The sequence below is a fragment of the Microcaecilia unicolor genome, chromosome 5, assembly GCF_901765095.1.
Source record: "Microcaecilia unicolor chromosome 5, aMicUni1.1, whole genome shotgun sequence".
NCBI lineage: Eukaryota > Metazoa > Chordata > Amphibia > Gymnophiona > Siphonopidae > Microcaecilia > Microcaecilia unicolor.
The window spans coordinates 86,160,990-86,175,447 of NC_044035.1; the positions used below are offsets into that span (position 1 = coordinate 86,160,990).

Here is a 14,458-nt window from a genome sequence, read left to right on the forward strand (position 1 = left end):
TGCTCCTCCTATCTCTCTTCTCTTCCCTTCCTCTCCACGGGCACTATCTTGTATAGTATTGTATAGTGGAGGAGTGGCCTAGTGGTTAGGGTTGGTGGACTTTGGTCCTGAGGAACTGAGTTTGATTCCCACTTCAGGCACAGGCAGCTCCTTGTGACTCTGGGCAAGTCACTTAACCCTCCATTGCCCCCTGTAAGCCGCATTGAGCCTGCCATGAGTGGGAAAGCGCGGGGTACAAATGTAACAAAAATAAAATACATACAAACCCCACTTGAAATAGGATGCTTTGGTCCGAGTCTCCCCCCCCCCACACACACACCCACACTCCAACTGGCATATTTTTCTGTTACCCACCATGCAACTTTTTTCCTTTTGCTGCCGTCATGTTCGCCGGCATATCATTCCCCCTCCCTACCCCCTTGCATCCCTTCAGACTTGCCTATACAGATAGCAGCGCTAACTACATGCTTCTTCTCTGTAGACGGAGCACTCCCTCTCTCTCGTTCTGCTCGCATAAACAGGCAGTTTTCGTCAGAGGCGGCAGGATGCTAGAGGGGAGGGCTCTGGCTACGGAGAAGCAGTGTGTGCTTAGCACTGCCAGCTGTACAGGCAAAATCAGAGGGCCACCAGGGGGAGGGGGAATGCGATTAATGTATTAAAATTAATGCAAGTTAAAATGTTAACACGTTAATCACGTTAAAAACATGCTAAATGTGCAGCCCTAATATATATAAAATATGATACTGTTGCCATTGCTAATTGAAGGGACAATGTAGTAAGTTATAAGGGGCATTTTTCGATGTGACGTCCAAATCCAATTTTGGACGTTTTGCAAAAAAGTCCAAAAGTCCAATGCCAGACAGAGACTTTTTCTAGTTTAAAAGTGATCATCTTTTTGGTTTGAAAATTACCGTAATTTAGTATCATTTTTTTATGGGACTTTTTTTTTTCAATACATACAACCATCAACCATAAGAAAGCATAGAACCATCCCCATACCTCCCTCCAACTATCTGCCTACCTGCCCTCCTTATATTCAACACACAAACTAGAAAAAGTACCCACTGTGGTTTCTTCAAGTTTTGTGCATTGTGTGTCTTGTTTAGGGAAATCTTTAAAGAAAAAAATGCACAAAAGCAAGCCATTGGTATGTCTTGGGACCTGCAGTCCTATTAGACTGGGAAAACAAACATCCACAGTGGGGTAGCCTGGGGGGGGGGGGGGGGTACTGCAGGGATGCGATTTTAAGTCCTATCAATTTTAAAAACTGTTATGCAGGCATTTGCACTTCAATTATTTGATTATTGCAATACTCTTTTATTTGGTCTTCCTCAGAATTCACATCTGGCTTTGCAAGCTACTCAAAATGCAACTGCCCGCCTGGTTTGTAAGGGTTTTTTTTTTTTTTTTTTTGAACATATATCCTCTGTGTTGATCCAATTATACTGGCTTCCCATTACATGAAGAATTTGTTTTAAGATTCTGACCTTGATTTTTAAGGTGTCACATGACAACATTCCTGTATGTATTACCACTGCTTTGAAAATCTTATAAACCAGCTTGAGCCTTGCATCCCAGGGACAAGGGCCTCCTTGATGTGCCTTCTTTTCAGCATGTTAGATTGGATGTATATTGAGATTCTCTTTTTATGGATGCAGGTTTGACTCTCTGGAATGGTCTACCACATAGTTTGCAGTCAAATATCCTCATTGCTCTCATTTAGAAAACAGCTGAAAGCTTTTTTTTTTTTTCGACAAACTTTTTTCATAAGGATTGTATGTGGGGCACTGCAATTATTCTATATTTATTTTATTTGTTATGTAGCTCCTACAAGCCCAAAAGTTATCAGCCTTTGTAACTTAGGTTCTCAGATATAGACTCTGTAGTGCATAAATACAGACACTTACATTTATTCCTGCTTTGGAGAAGGTGTGTGCATTCCATGTGTTTACTTGTTTGTTTTGTAAAGCACATTGGAACTCTGCCGCCGGATGTTGTAGTGTATCTAGATTTTCAGAAAGCATTTGACAAAGTTCCTCATGAGAGACTCCTGAGAAAATTAGAGTCATGGGATAGGTGGCAAGGTTCTGGTGTGGATTAGGAATTGGTTATTGGACAGAAAACACAGGTAGGGTTAAATGGACATTTCTCTCAATGGAGGAGGGTGGAGTGCCACATGTATCTGTACTGGGACCAGTGCTCTATAACATATTTATAAATGATATGGAAATCAGAATGAGTGAGGTGATTAAATTTGCAGATGATACAAAACTATTCAAGGTTGTTAAAACACGTGCAGACTGTGAAGTATTGCAGAAAGACCTTAGGAAAATGGAAGACAGGGTATCCAAATGGCAGATTAATGTGGACAGATGCAAGGTGATGCACATTGGAAAGAATAATCCAAATCATAGCACTGATTTGGATCCCCAAGGTGGACCCTGATGCTAGGGTCCACCTTGAGGATCAGTGCTCAAGAAAAAGATCTAGGTGTCATAGATAATACACTGAAATCTTCTGCTTAGTGTGTGGCGGCGGCCAAAAAAGCAAACTGAATGCTAGGAATTATTAGGAAAGGGATGGTGAATAAGACCGGAAATACTATAATGCCTTTGTATCGCTCCATGGTGCGTCCAAACCTTGAGTATTGCTTTCAGTTCTGGTCACCGTATCGCAAAAAAGATATAGTGGAATTAGAAAAGGTTCAAAGAAGAGCAACCAAAATTATAATTATAGAGAGGATGGAACTCCTCTCGTATGAGGAAAGGCTAAAGAGATTAGGGCTCTCCAGCTTGGAAAAGAGAGGAATGAGGGGAGATATGATTGAGATCTACAAAATCCTGAGTGGTGTAGAACGAGTAGAAGTAAATCTATTTTTTACTTGCTTCAAAAATATAAAGACTAAGGAACACTCGAGGAAATTGTATGGAAGTACTTTTAAAACAAATAGGAGGAAATTTGTTTTCACTCAATGAATACTTAAGCTCTGGAACTCTTTGCCAGAGGATTTGGTAACGGCGGCTCAAGTGGATCTGGGTTTAAAAAAGGTTTGGACAAATTCCTGGAGGAAAAGTCCATAGTCTGCTATTGAGACAGACATGGGGGAAACAACTGCTTGTCTTGGGATTTGTAGTATGAAATGTTGCCACGATTTGGGTTTCTGCCAGGTACTTGTGACCTGGCTTTTGGCCACTGTTTGGAAAATAGGATACTGGGCTAGATGGACCATTGGTCTGACCCAGTATGACTACTCTTATGTATGCTTTATCCAAACTACATCCCTTGTAATGCCTATACATTGCACCTGGATAAGTACATGTTGGCTTACCACCATGCTTTAATTATACATGCACTAGCTGTTAAGCCCGTTAAAACGGGCGAGTATTGGTATGTTCTATTTTGATGTCTAACTCCCTCCTTCCCTGCCAGCTCCAAGGCCCTCTGTCCCTCCCAGCTGCAAGGCCCCCCTCCTTCTGACCTCCCATGTCTAGCATCCTCCCTGCCAGCTCCAAGGCCCTCTGTCCCTCCCTCCCTCCCCCCTCCCAGTTCCAAGGCCCCATTCCCTCTCTCCTCCCACCCTCCCAGCTCCAAGGCCCCCCTCCGTCCATCCCTCTCAGCTCCAAGGCCCCCCTCCTTCTGAGACCTCCCATGTCCAGCATTTCTCCTGCCCTCCCCTCCCTCCCCCCCCCCAAGGTTGTCAGCGCCGCCCCTCCCCCCCAAAGTTGCCACCACCACCCCCTCCATCCGGGTCGGGCCCTCTCCTGTCCATTAAACGTACAGCGCCTCACCTCCAAAACCGCAGCAGGCAGATCGCCTCCCGTCGGCCTTCCTTCCCTGCCTGTGTCCCGCCCTCGTATGACGTAACGTCGGCGAGGGCGGGACACAGGCAGGGAAGGAAGGCTGACGGGAGCTGATCTGCCTGCTGCGGTTTCAGCGCTGTAAGTTAAATGGAGAAGAGAGGGCCCGGCCCGGGTGGAGGGGGTCCGGTGGCGACCTCGGGGGGGGGGGGGAGAGCGGTAGCGGTGACCTCGGGGGGGGGGAGCGGTAGCGACCTCGGCGGTTCCCTCCCTCCCTTTCCGTGTGGTGCACTCCTTAGCGCAGTTTCCCTCTCTGTTCCGCCATCACGTCTTGACGCGGGGGCGGGACAGAGAGGGAAGTCTCTACTGCGCATTTGCAGGAGGTGAGTCGGTCACTTGCCGTTTATATGTTTGATATATACCACAGGGCAAGTTCATTAAAAAAAAAAAAAAAAGCTAAAGAGAATGTGCAAATATAAAAAGTTCAGACACCTTTTAATGTTGTATGATGAGCTAAAAAGAGCAGTAAGGTATGTAATTTTATTCCTGTTTTTAATTGTGGTGATTAGAGAGGGAAGTTAAATAATGTACTTCTAACAATTGAATTAATGAGGCTCCCTGGTCCTACCCATAGGCATTGTTAGGGTGTGGCAAGTGATAGTTGGGAGAAAATGGGTTACTAGTCCTTTGTCATTCTGTTTCCAGACATCAAATCAAGCCTGGGGTAATCAAAATCCATGCCCAATCTCTGGTGTGGTGCTGTTGGCTCTTTTTGATCTGCTTCCTCAGGCCAGCAGCAGGAAATGCAGCATATGTGGTCAGATTAAATGTAAGGTCAAATCTGTTGCTAAACAGTTGCAAAATCTCCTTAGCTGTCATCATGAGACTGGCTCCTCAGCAGCAGGAGATGACATCAGTTGAATTACATCTGCTGCTGCAGGACCAGGGAATGTCTGGGACACACACACATGAACAGGAGGGAGGGGGTGAGAAGACAAGAGCACCTGGGTGGGAGCTGGGAATATTCTCTGGATGGAGATGGGGTTACAATGGGTTAAAAGGAGAAAGTGAGAAGGGAAAAGAGTAGGAAAGGGGAGAAATGTGTCTAAATGGACGGGAAGGGAATGGAGGAGCAGAATGGAGAGAGAGAAAGGGAGCAGGTGCAAATGGGGGAAGAGTGGATATGAAGGGAAGGAAAGGGAAATGGGACTTGTTATACCACCTTTCTGAGGTTTTTTTTGCAACTACATTCAAAGCGTTTTACATATATTCAGGTACTTATTTTGTACCAGGGGCAATGGAGGCTTAAGTGACTTGCCCAGAGTCACAAAAAGCTGCAGTGGGAATCAAACTCAGTTCCCCAGGATCAAAGTCCACTGCACTAACCCCAGGCTACTCCTCCACAGGGAGGGCAGTGAGGGTGGAATATCCCCAGGAGGGACATGGGGTAAGAATGAGGGGAAAATATTGAAGAAGTGATTGGGGGGGAGGGGAGAAGGAGGTTTGAAAATAAAAGGTAAAGGGGAAAGTGTGTCTGAAGACAGAGGGGGCAGAAAGGGGTGGAGAGATGGTGTAATGGGTTTGGGGTTGAAAACGGTTAAGAAGCAGTGTAAAGCATGGTTATCAAACTGTAATCCCAGAAGGGCACAAGCCAATCTGTTTTTCAGGACATCTCTAATGAATGTGCATGAAGTATATTTGCATAAAATGGAGGCAATCCATGCAAATGTATTTCATGTATATTCATTAGGAATATCTTACAACAATGTGACTCTAACCTCTTATGTCTATTCATCTCCCATGTCCAGCATTTCTCCTGCTCTCCCCTCCCTTCCCCCCCCCCCCGAGGACTCGGGGTTACTTATGGCCATGGTAAAAATGACCTGCGTAAGGGCACGCTAAGGCCATATGTTACTGCAGCTTGGTAAAAGGACCCCTGAGTGTATTAGTGCAGGAAAATCAAACATGAACTGCTGTTCTAATGAGTAGTGCAGTTTACTTTATTATCCCCACTGTCCTTCCCTTTCTTCTAACCCTGCTATTTTTCCTCCCTGCTTTATCCCTATCTCTTTTTCCTGTAACATAGTAGATGATAGCAGATAACGACCTGTATGGTCTCTCCAGTCTGCCCAACAAGATAAACTCCTAGTATGTGATATGGTAACATATGCCTACTTGATCTTGAGCTGTCTTTGCCACTTTCAGGGTACAGACCATAGAAGTCTTCTAGAATTGCTATTGAAACCTACTCCAACCCAACCAGAACTATCTAGCCATAATCATGAGACAGATCGTAGAAGTCTGCCTAGCACTAACCTTACTTCCCATCTACTAGATTTGTGGCTTAAGCATGACAAAGTTGTTTTGATTACAAATGTATTTCAGTCCCTGGTTCAGCTCATCTTGACTTCTCTTTACTGTAATTCTCCTGTCTTTTAATCTCCCAAGCATCCCATGCCTACTAGGGATGGGCAACCAGAAAATGTTCATGTGTGTTTTTTTTTTTTTTTGGGGGGGGGGGGGGGTTGCAAAGCAGTTGTCGTTCAGAGTGCACAGTATATGCAAAGAGTATTGGAACATAACGCGTCCTCTTAGAGTGCACAGTATTATTGGCAAATGACGTTTTGTCACAAACAGCCCGTACCTAATGCCTACTTCTCCATATGCATCTTTTTTCCATTTCTTTCTTTTCTGTTTCTGCCACTCTTCCCCTTCCATTGATTTTACTCCTTATAATCTTTTTCCTTCCTATCCCCTTTTCCTCTCCCCCTTTCTCTTCTCGCTACCTCTTATCTTTGTTTTGCAGGTGGCAGAAGAGACAGCCTGGAAGTATCAACAGCTACTGTGGCAGGTGGTTTGATTTGCCTTTGGTATGTATTGTCAGGATGAGTTGAATTAGGGATGGAAATACATTTAGAAGACATGGGGGGGGGGGGGCATAGGCGCTGACTCCGTGGGTGCTGTGGGTGCTCGAGCAGCCCCAATATTTTGACCCGCCGGAAGTTCCCTTCCCAGCCAGCCCTTCTCCCTCAACATTTCTCCGCTCTCGCCTTCCTGCATGCCGCCCAGAATTTAAAACTCATCTTAACCTCGGGGTCCTGGCGGCAGCAGTGAAAGGCGAGCAAGCTCGGCGCTTCAGCCTTCCCTTCTCCTTCAGCACTGGTCCCGCCCTTGTGGAAAGAGGACATGAGGGCGGGACCAGAGCTGAGAGAGAAGGGAAGGCTGAAGCGCTGAGCCTGCTCGCCTTTCACTGCTGCCGCCGAGACTCTGAGGTAAGATGAGTTTTAAATTCTGGGTGGCACGCAGGAAGGCGAGGGCCGGAGGACTGTTGTGAGAGGAAGAGGTCAGGCTGGGGTTGGGACTGGCACTCAGAGGAGAGGGAGGGGGCCTGGAACTCGGAAGAAGAGAGGGGGCCTGAAACTCGGAGGGGAGGGGGGGCTGAAAGGGGGCAGGTGGTGTTTAGGGCAAGTTACTAGACATGGAGGGGAGGGAGGATAAATCATTGGACATGGAAGAGAGAGCAGGGAAGAGATGAGACTTGTTGGACATGGATGGAGGGAGGGCAGGGGATAGAGGAGAATTGCTGGATATTAGATTGTAAGCTCTTTGAGCAGGGACTGTTTTTCTTCTATATTTGTGCAGCGCTGCGTACGCCTTGTAGCGCTATAGAAATGCTAAATAGTAGTAGTAGTAGTAGTAGGATATGAATGGAGGAGAGAGGGCAGGGGAGAGAGGAGAATTGCTGGATATGAATGAAGGGGGAAAAGAGGGGGAGGGGGAATGCACCACCTGTAAAAAAAATTTAAAAAAAAATTTCAACACCCCCAATCATTTTGAAAAGTTGGCTCCTGGGGGGGGGTGGTCAGGTTTAAAAAAATCTGAGAGCCTGAATTTTCAGTCAAACTACTACATGTTTGGCAAAAAATGTACCTATCTAAAACAAAGGCCTTTTAAATTTAAACTTGCTATTTTTCTACATTTAGGGATCTACTTCTGACCTGACCCTGCACACTTTTTAGGCATCTAAATTAGAGCCTGACCAAACCTGGGATCTTCAGTTTCTGTTGAAACATTGGCCACTCAGTTTTGGCAGAAACTGAAATTGTAAACAAAGTTTAGCCCCGCCCCCAACCATAAAAGCTTGCCTTCTAGCTGCAACACCCCCTGTGATCACTCTCCTGTAGCCCTCTTCCCATCTAACCACCCATAGGCTGTCCGCAAGCTTACTTTAGTGAAACCCTGGTGATCTAGTAGCCTCTTTGGGGGCAGGAACAGACACCACTCATTTCTGCCCTGTGTGCTGTGGGTCGCTTTGAAGGAGCAGTGGCATGGGGCAGGAACAACTGGAGTTTATTCCTGCCCCCGAAGAGGCTACTAGACCATCAGGCCTGGAGAGGGCATAAGGGTGGTCGGGCAGGAAGGAGGAGCATGGGAGAGCAGTCACCGGGGGGGAGGGGGGGTACGGTTTCAACTGAAAATCCACAGGCATTTTTTTACAAATCTAAACCCAGATTTTGGGTCAGTTTTGGTGCTGCTACCGAAACTGAAATTCGGTTAGCCTCTAACGTAAATTTAGATGCTGAGAAGATGGGAAATGTTTCATTTGGAAGATCAGGGCATCTAACTTCTGAATTAGGTGCCCAGATCTTTATTGACCCACTAGATGCCAGCTAAAAAATTTTTAGGAAACAGGAAAAAATTTTTCATAAGTTTCTCTTCCCCCCCCCCCCCCCCCCCCCCCCCCCCAGTTTCGCTCTATTTTATTGTTTGGCTTTTTTTTTTTTTTTCTTATGTTACTGGACTTTCTTTTTGTGTGTGTGTGTGTGTGTAAATGTTTTTTGTTTGTTTTGTTTTTTCAACTTACCTGTATTTTAGGCACCCATTTGACCTGGTTCCCTGGTATTTTCCAGCTCTGCTCTGAATTCAAATTTTCCCTAGCTCATCCAGCTCTATTTTGCTGTGAATCTTAGTTTTCTTTTGCTGAAATGTGTGTGTAAAATTGAAACATGTAAACAGCTTAGCTTTTGTAAAAAAAAAAAAAAAATTTCTTATTTTGTCACTTATTCTCCACATTTTCCGGAACATACTCGAGTTCAGTGTGGCTTACAATAAATAAAATGACAGGCAAGGTTTACAATACCATAAACAAAATATCAAGTAAGAGCAGAATAACACAAATAAGGGACAGAAGTTAAATAATGTTGCAAGAAAACTGCTGACGTTCTTTTTTATAGTTTTAAATGGTCTAAGTACTACACTCTGTATACCAAAAAAACCATAGGTTTTAGACACACCCATTCTCAGTAGATGAGAATGAGAAGGGTTTCTTATACATGGGATAGGCTTCTTAAGTTTGCTAAATAGGGAAATAGTTTTCCAGCCCACAGAAGTCACAAGTGATTTCCATCTGGGCTGGATTCTGCATCACTGCTTAGCTTACTTCCTCTTCTATATTCTTTTACACGTTCTGAAAAGTGACTGCAAACAGAAAGCAAAGGATGTGAAGTTAGAGAAGAAAGGCTCTGTGATCAAAGGTATGTTTATGTTTAAAATGAAAGCTTTAATTTTAATCTCCTTTATTCATGTAGCGGTGGGGCGCTTTTGTTTCCTGATTTTTTTTAAACTTTACTATTTGAAAAGTGCACACACAGCGAGACTCAACGGCACGTTTCCTCTTCCTTCTATCACTAATGCAGACATTTCTGTTTTGGGGGGGGGGGGGGGGACCCGGCAGGAAGAGATTCAGTAAAGTGTGTTGCTGGGAGGGTTGCAGGAGATGTGAAAAATAAAATCCACAATTAACTATGGTTTATATTTTTAAAGCTTTCAGCATACCCTATGCTTGGTTTGTGACTGGGGTGACAAGCTATAAAACTCAAGTTTGTTGTAATGTCAGATTAGTTTTGTTCAGCCTTTGAGGACTAACTTCCTGTATTTATTTGTTCGAACTGGGTGATTTTACAGGAAGAAATTTATCATGACAGTTTATTCCGTGCTCTTAGACACTGGTGTACTGGATAGAAGGCAGCTGTTTTAAACAGGCTAGGCTAGGTTAGAAACTGCTGTACACAGACACCATGAAAACTCAGTGTCATTGTCTGGACCACACACACTAAGTAGAAGTTTCTAATTTGTACTGAGTCAACGTGATATAGAACATTTAAACAAAATGTTTGTTCATAAGTTTGAGTATTCGAATTAACAGCTGCTATTTCAAAAAGGCACACAAAAAAAGTGAAGCTGTTTCTAGGCTTGTGACCTCAAAAGTCACTGCTGACTTAAATTTTTTTTTTTGGTGGAAATAACCAGCTAAAATGCATGCGAGTTATTTATCCTGTGTTCCTGCAGTGGACAGCTATCTTGGTTGGAATCGAGGAGATATCTATCCCTCTATCAATTTTGATTTTCTAAATGGTAGCTATAAAATAAGCACATCTTTGAAAAGTTTCCTACATTTTTACTTCAGAAACAGACAACACAGTGGGAAAACAAATGGGCTCCCAAGATGATATTTTGGATTGTAACAATAAATAATATAACACTTTAAAGTTTGCAACCTTTCTGGACAGTTTACTTTTAATCTCACATGTTTTTGTGGTTCTTACTTCTGCTGTTGTAGTACAAATTGAAAGGGTTTTGTTTTCTACCCTAAAAAATAAAAATACCGGAACCCTACCTTTGTTGTCTTCAAATGAATAAGTTTGCTGATGAGTAATAGGTTTGAGTTGTTTTTAAGGGTGGCTTTAACTGAAAGAATCGGAGGTCTCATTTTTCTCACCAGTTAGATCAGTAAGCCTGTAATAAGGAACTCCTTTGTAGTAAACATACTTAGAAAGTGCTTTTCTACTTTTCTCAAAATAGGCAGTTGGTTTCCCATCTTGCTTCTTTAAATTGTAATGTAAAATATGCTGGATTTGTTTATACACTTATCTGATACTACTGGAAATCACTTTGTTGTTCAGACATTAATGGGAGAATTTTATAAAGCATTTATCCATGTGTAAAACCTGTTTCACACACAGTAAAGGGCCATGGCATGTACAAAGTATGTGCATAGATAAAGTGAGTTTATTTTTATGCAGTTTGTGTGTAGGTGTTCCCGGGTGAATCAAAGTCAGATTTGTGATGTATACATGCATTTGATACCTTTGGAGCAGGTGTAAACTTGTGTCAGCAGTTGTTCGCTATTGGGACTGGTTCTTGGGAGACTATTTTATGAGCACACATAGTTGATTCTGTAGCCTTTGTAAAATAGGCTTAAAATAGGTGCTTTCTAGAATAGACATCCTGAGACTGGAGCAGAAGTGCATGGTTACCGCAGAGGGGGTGGGGGCACAGACTTTACTGGACACAGTGCAGAAAGGGATTCAGCGCAGAAGTTATCTTGCATTGTACACACGAGCATACAGTATATTTAAATGTAGGGTATTCCACTGCAATGCACTGAAGAAAACAGAGGATTTTAAAGCATTCAGAATGCGAGAAATATACTGCCAAGTCCAAGGAAACATAGAAGGTTTAGTTGAGAGGATTTAATGCTAAATTTTAGGATTTTAGGCCAGTGTTTTCTTTCTTCTGCGACCATAACTAGTGCCTGCAACTTTAAAAGACAGAATAGGAGGTAACAGCTCTGTGGACATGTTGAAAGAAAACAAATGTGCCAGCATACATTTACACACCAATTTTACCCTTGCAAAAATTTTATGTGTGAAAAATTTTTGTGAGGCTATTATGTGCAGAACAACATTCCAGTTCATACACAGATGTGTGCTGGTACTTTTGCTGTCTTCGGACATGTGCATAGTGAAGCTGTCCTTACCGCACAACCTTTGTGGATATGTGTCTGGCATTCCCTGACTAGTGCATAAATTCTTCATGCCTTCTGCATCGACTGACCCCTCCCCCCACCCCCAGTTACCCAGTTATATAAATTACTCCTTAGACAAAAAAAAAACAGAATCACAGAAATCACAGAAATAACAAAAAGCCACAAGCCAGCCAACAAGACAGAGGCTTTGGATAGCACAATAATTATGAGCACACAAGAGGAAAGACCAGTCCTGCAGGGATAAGAGTAGACACATCATTCACAAGCCCTGTCCTGAGAAGGCTTTGCAAAAAAAAATAAAATAAAATAAAATTTAAGAGCACAGAATTTAATTAAAGAAGGCTCCAAATGAAGATCTATAGGAAGCTGGTTCCAAAGCATGGGTGCAAGATAGTTAAAAGCCGTCACACATGAAGAAACTAGCCTTAGGTTAGCAGCAGAAAGAATCTACTATAATAAAACTCACCCTCAACGTTCTGAAGACAACGTTCTGAAGTCACTCAGTCACTCACTGAAGGGTTCATGGATTCATGGTGGTGAAGCCACAACACTGACCATGTCTCTCTGCCCCGCCCTCACATGACGGACCAATCAGAAAAAACACCCTCAACATTCTGAAACACAAAGGACCATCACAACACCGTTCCCAGGCAACACTAGGCAACGTAAGACGGACCAATCAGAGGAAACTACGTGACAATAAGGGAGGAGCATTCCCCAGCAGAATGGCTCATTATCTGTGCAGCACGAAGAGCACAGAACCACCGCTGGAATGAGAGAAGAATATTCCTGCTGTGGGTATGTGCAAAAATAGACCGGGGGAGGGGGGGGGGAAGAAATTTTTAAATGCCTAATACCAGTACTGAAGAGTGCCAGAGGGCCTATAGCACAGACTATATTTGGGATCGCTTGACATGGAGTCAGAGGAGCCGGAAAACGTGCCCGTCACCATCTGGGACGTGGGCAAACAGGACAAGCTGCGGCCCAGCTGGAAGGATTACCCGTGACCCAGCCAGCAGCAAACAGCGACCAAGGAAGGGGGAGGAGTACTCCTTCCCTGCCTAGGAATCGCTGGAGACTGGCTGCCAAACTAACGAAACAACCGCACACCGACGCACCACCTCCATTATTTGAAAGGCATCCACTCTTTCTTCAACAGAAATGCAAACTAATAATACAAAACAAACAGAATACATGGTTTCTCAGGCGGCTGCAGTTAACTCCCCACCCCTTTCCTCTTCCCCTTTTGCCGAAGCGGCCAAGGACATGCCCAACCATCCCCAGCCTCAGGCAAGCTGTCTCCCACCTCGGGGATTCCCCGAGCACCCGGAAAAAGACGGCACTGATTCCTGCAGCGCATAAATGTTCCAGCATTCCCCTGCAGCCGGCCTGAAATGGACCAAACATACCGGATCACTCCCCGACGGCCCAAGACCGTGCTCTTCTCCCTTCCGCCAACTTAAAACAACCATCCCCGTCCTCAGGCAAGCCGTCACCCACCTCCAGGATGCCCAGAACCCCAGCCCAATGGAAAAAGATGGCGCTGCTTCCAACAGCACATTTCTCTTCCAGCATTCCCCTACAGCAACCTTGAAATGGCCAAAAAATACCGACAGACAAAGAACGTGCTCCTCTACCTTCCGCCCATCTAAAACAACACTGCTGCCTCAGCACAGCACAACACAAAAAAAAAAAACATGGAAAAAAAAATAACACTCAACAAAGGCTGACCCCCTCTACAACCACATTTACATTTCACCAACAGAAAGACCCCCCTCCACAAACCTCTTTGACAGACAAAACCACACACACACAATACAACAGAAACACACCCTCAAAGCCACACACCAATCCAACCCACTTTGCCAGCACAGCACATCCCCCAACCCCCAAGCAAAAAAACAAAACAAAACAAAGACACACATCAACAACCTGCACACACACCACACTCTCACACACACACACACAAAATAACTCTGTGACACACACACACAAAAAAAACCATATGCTAGCGCCCGTTTCATTGGTTTCGGAAACGGGCCTTTTTTACTAGTAACTAAATAAAATTGGCATTAGACTAGAATAGCAATTGTGAGGTCTAATTATGGGATATGTACAGAAGACGAGAAAGACCAGTACAGTAAGTCTTTTATGTTTAAGAAGGAGAATCTTAAACTGAGCCTTATAAGGAATAGTTAACCGGTGTGCTTCAACAAGAGTGGTGACATGATTGTATCGGCGTGCATTGTAAAAGAGTTTGACTGCAGTGTCCTGAATCAACTGTATACATCTTTGTGATTAAATGGGAATATAAACTAACAGAGCATTATAATAATCCAATCAATTAAGATCGAGTGCATGGATCAGAATTCTCAAGGCATGATCTAGAAAAGGCCCAAAAGACCTGATTTTGTATAAATCAAAGAATGATTTCTGGACCAAGACAGAAATGTGAGGCTTGAACAAGGGAGCACAGTAACGCCATGTGAAGTGAGCTGGGCCTTAAAAGGGTAGGGGTTTGATTAGTGGAGGTTTGAAGGGGTGGCACAGGATGACTTCGGATTTGCCTGCATTAAGGACCAGTTTATGGTCCAGTACCTGTGAGGCAATCCTTGAAAGGTTCTGTTCCAGTTTCGATGGGGTTGCAGAGTCCTAGCTGCCGTGAGTCATTAGCAGGTGGATGTGCCTGAAGAGAAATTAAGTGCAAGCCTCTGCAGGTGCATTTTCCTTAGGCAACTTTAAAAATAAAAAATATTTTACCTTCACTTTGAAAACTGGTTATCAATACTATGATTTTGCAACACTGGGGCTGTGAAAATTTCTCCCTAAACTT

General features: G+C 44.0%; 1 protein-coding gene across 6 annotated transcripts in view; it reads left to right on the forward strand.

Annotated features, from left to right (window-relative positions):
* Window positions 1-14,458, forward strand: part of SGMS1 (sphingomyelin synthase 1) — a 351,065-nt gene that overhangs the window by 183,743 nt on the left and 152,864 nt on the right. The window contains exon 3 of one of the 6 annotated variants that reach the window (XM_030203086.1): window positions 6,604-6,667. The exons of 4 other annotated variants lie outside the window; for them this stretch is intronic. The gene's annotated coding sequence lies outside the window, so the exon portion shown is untranslated. Of the gene's footprint in view, window positions 1-6,603; window positions 6,668-9,207; window positions 9,332-14,458 lie in introns of those variants that run through there. One more of the 6 variants, XM_030203087.1, reaches the window with a different exon arrangement.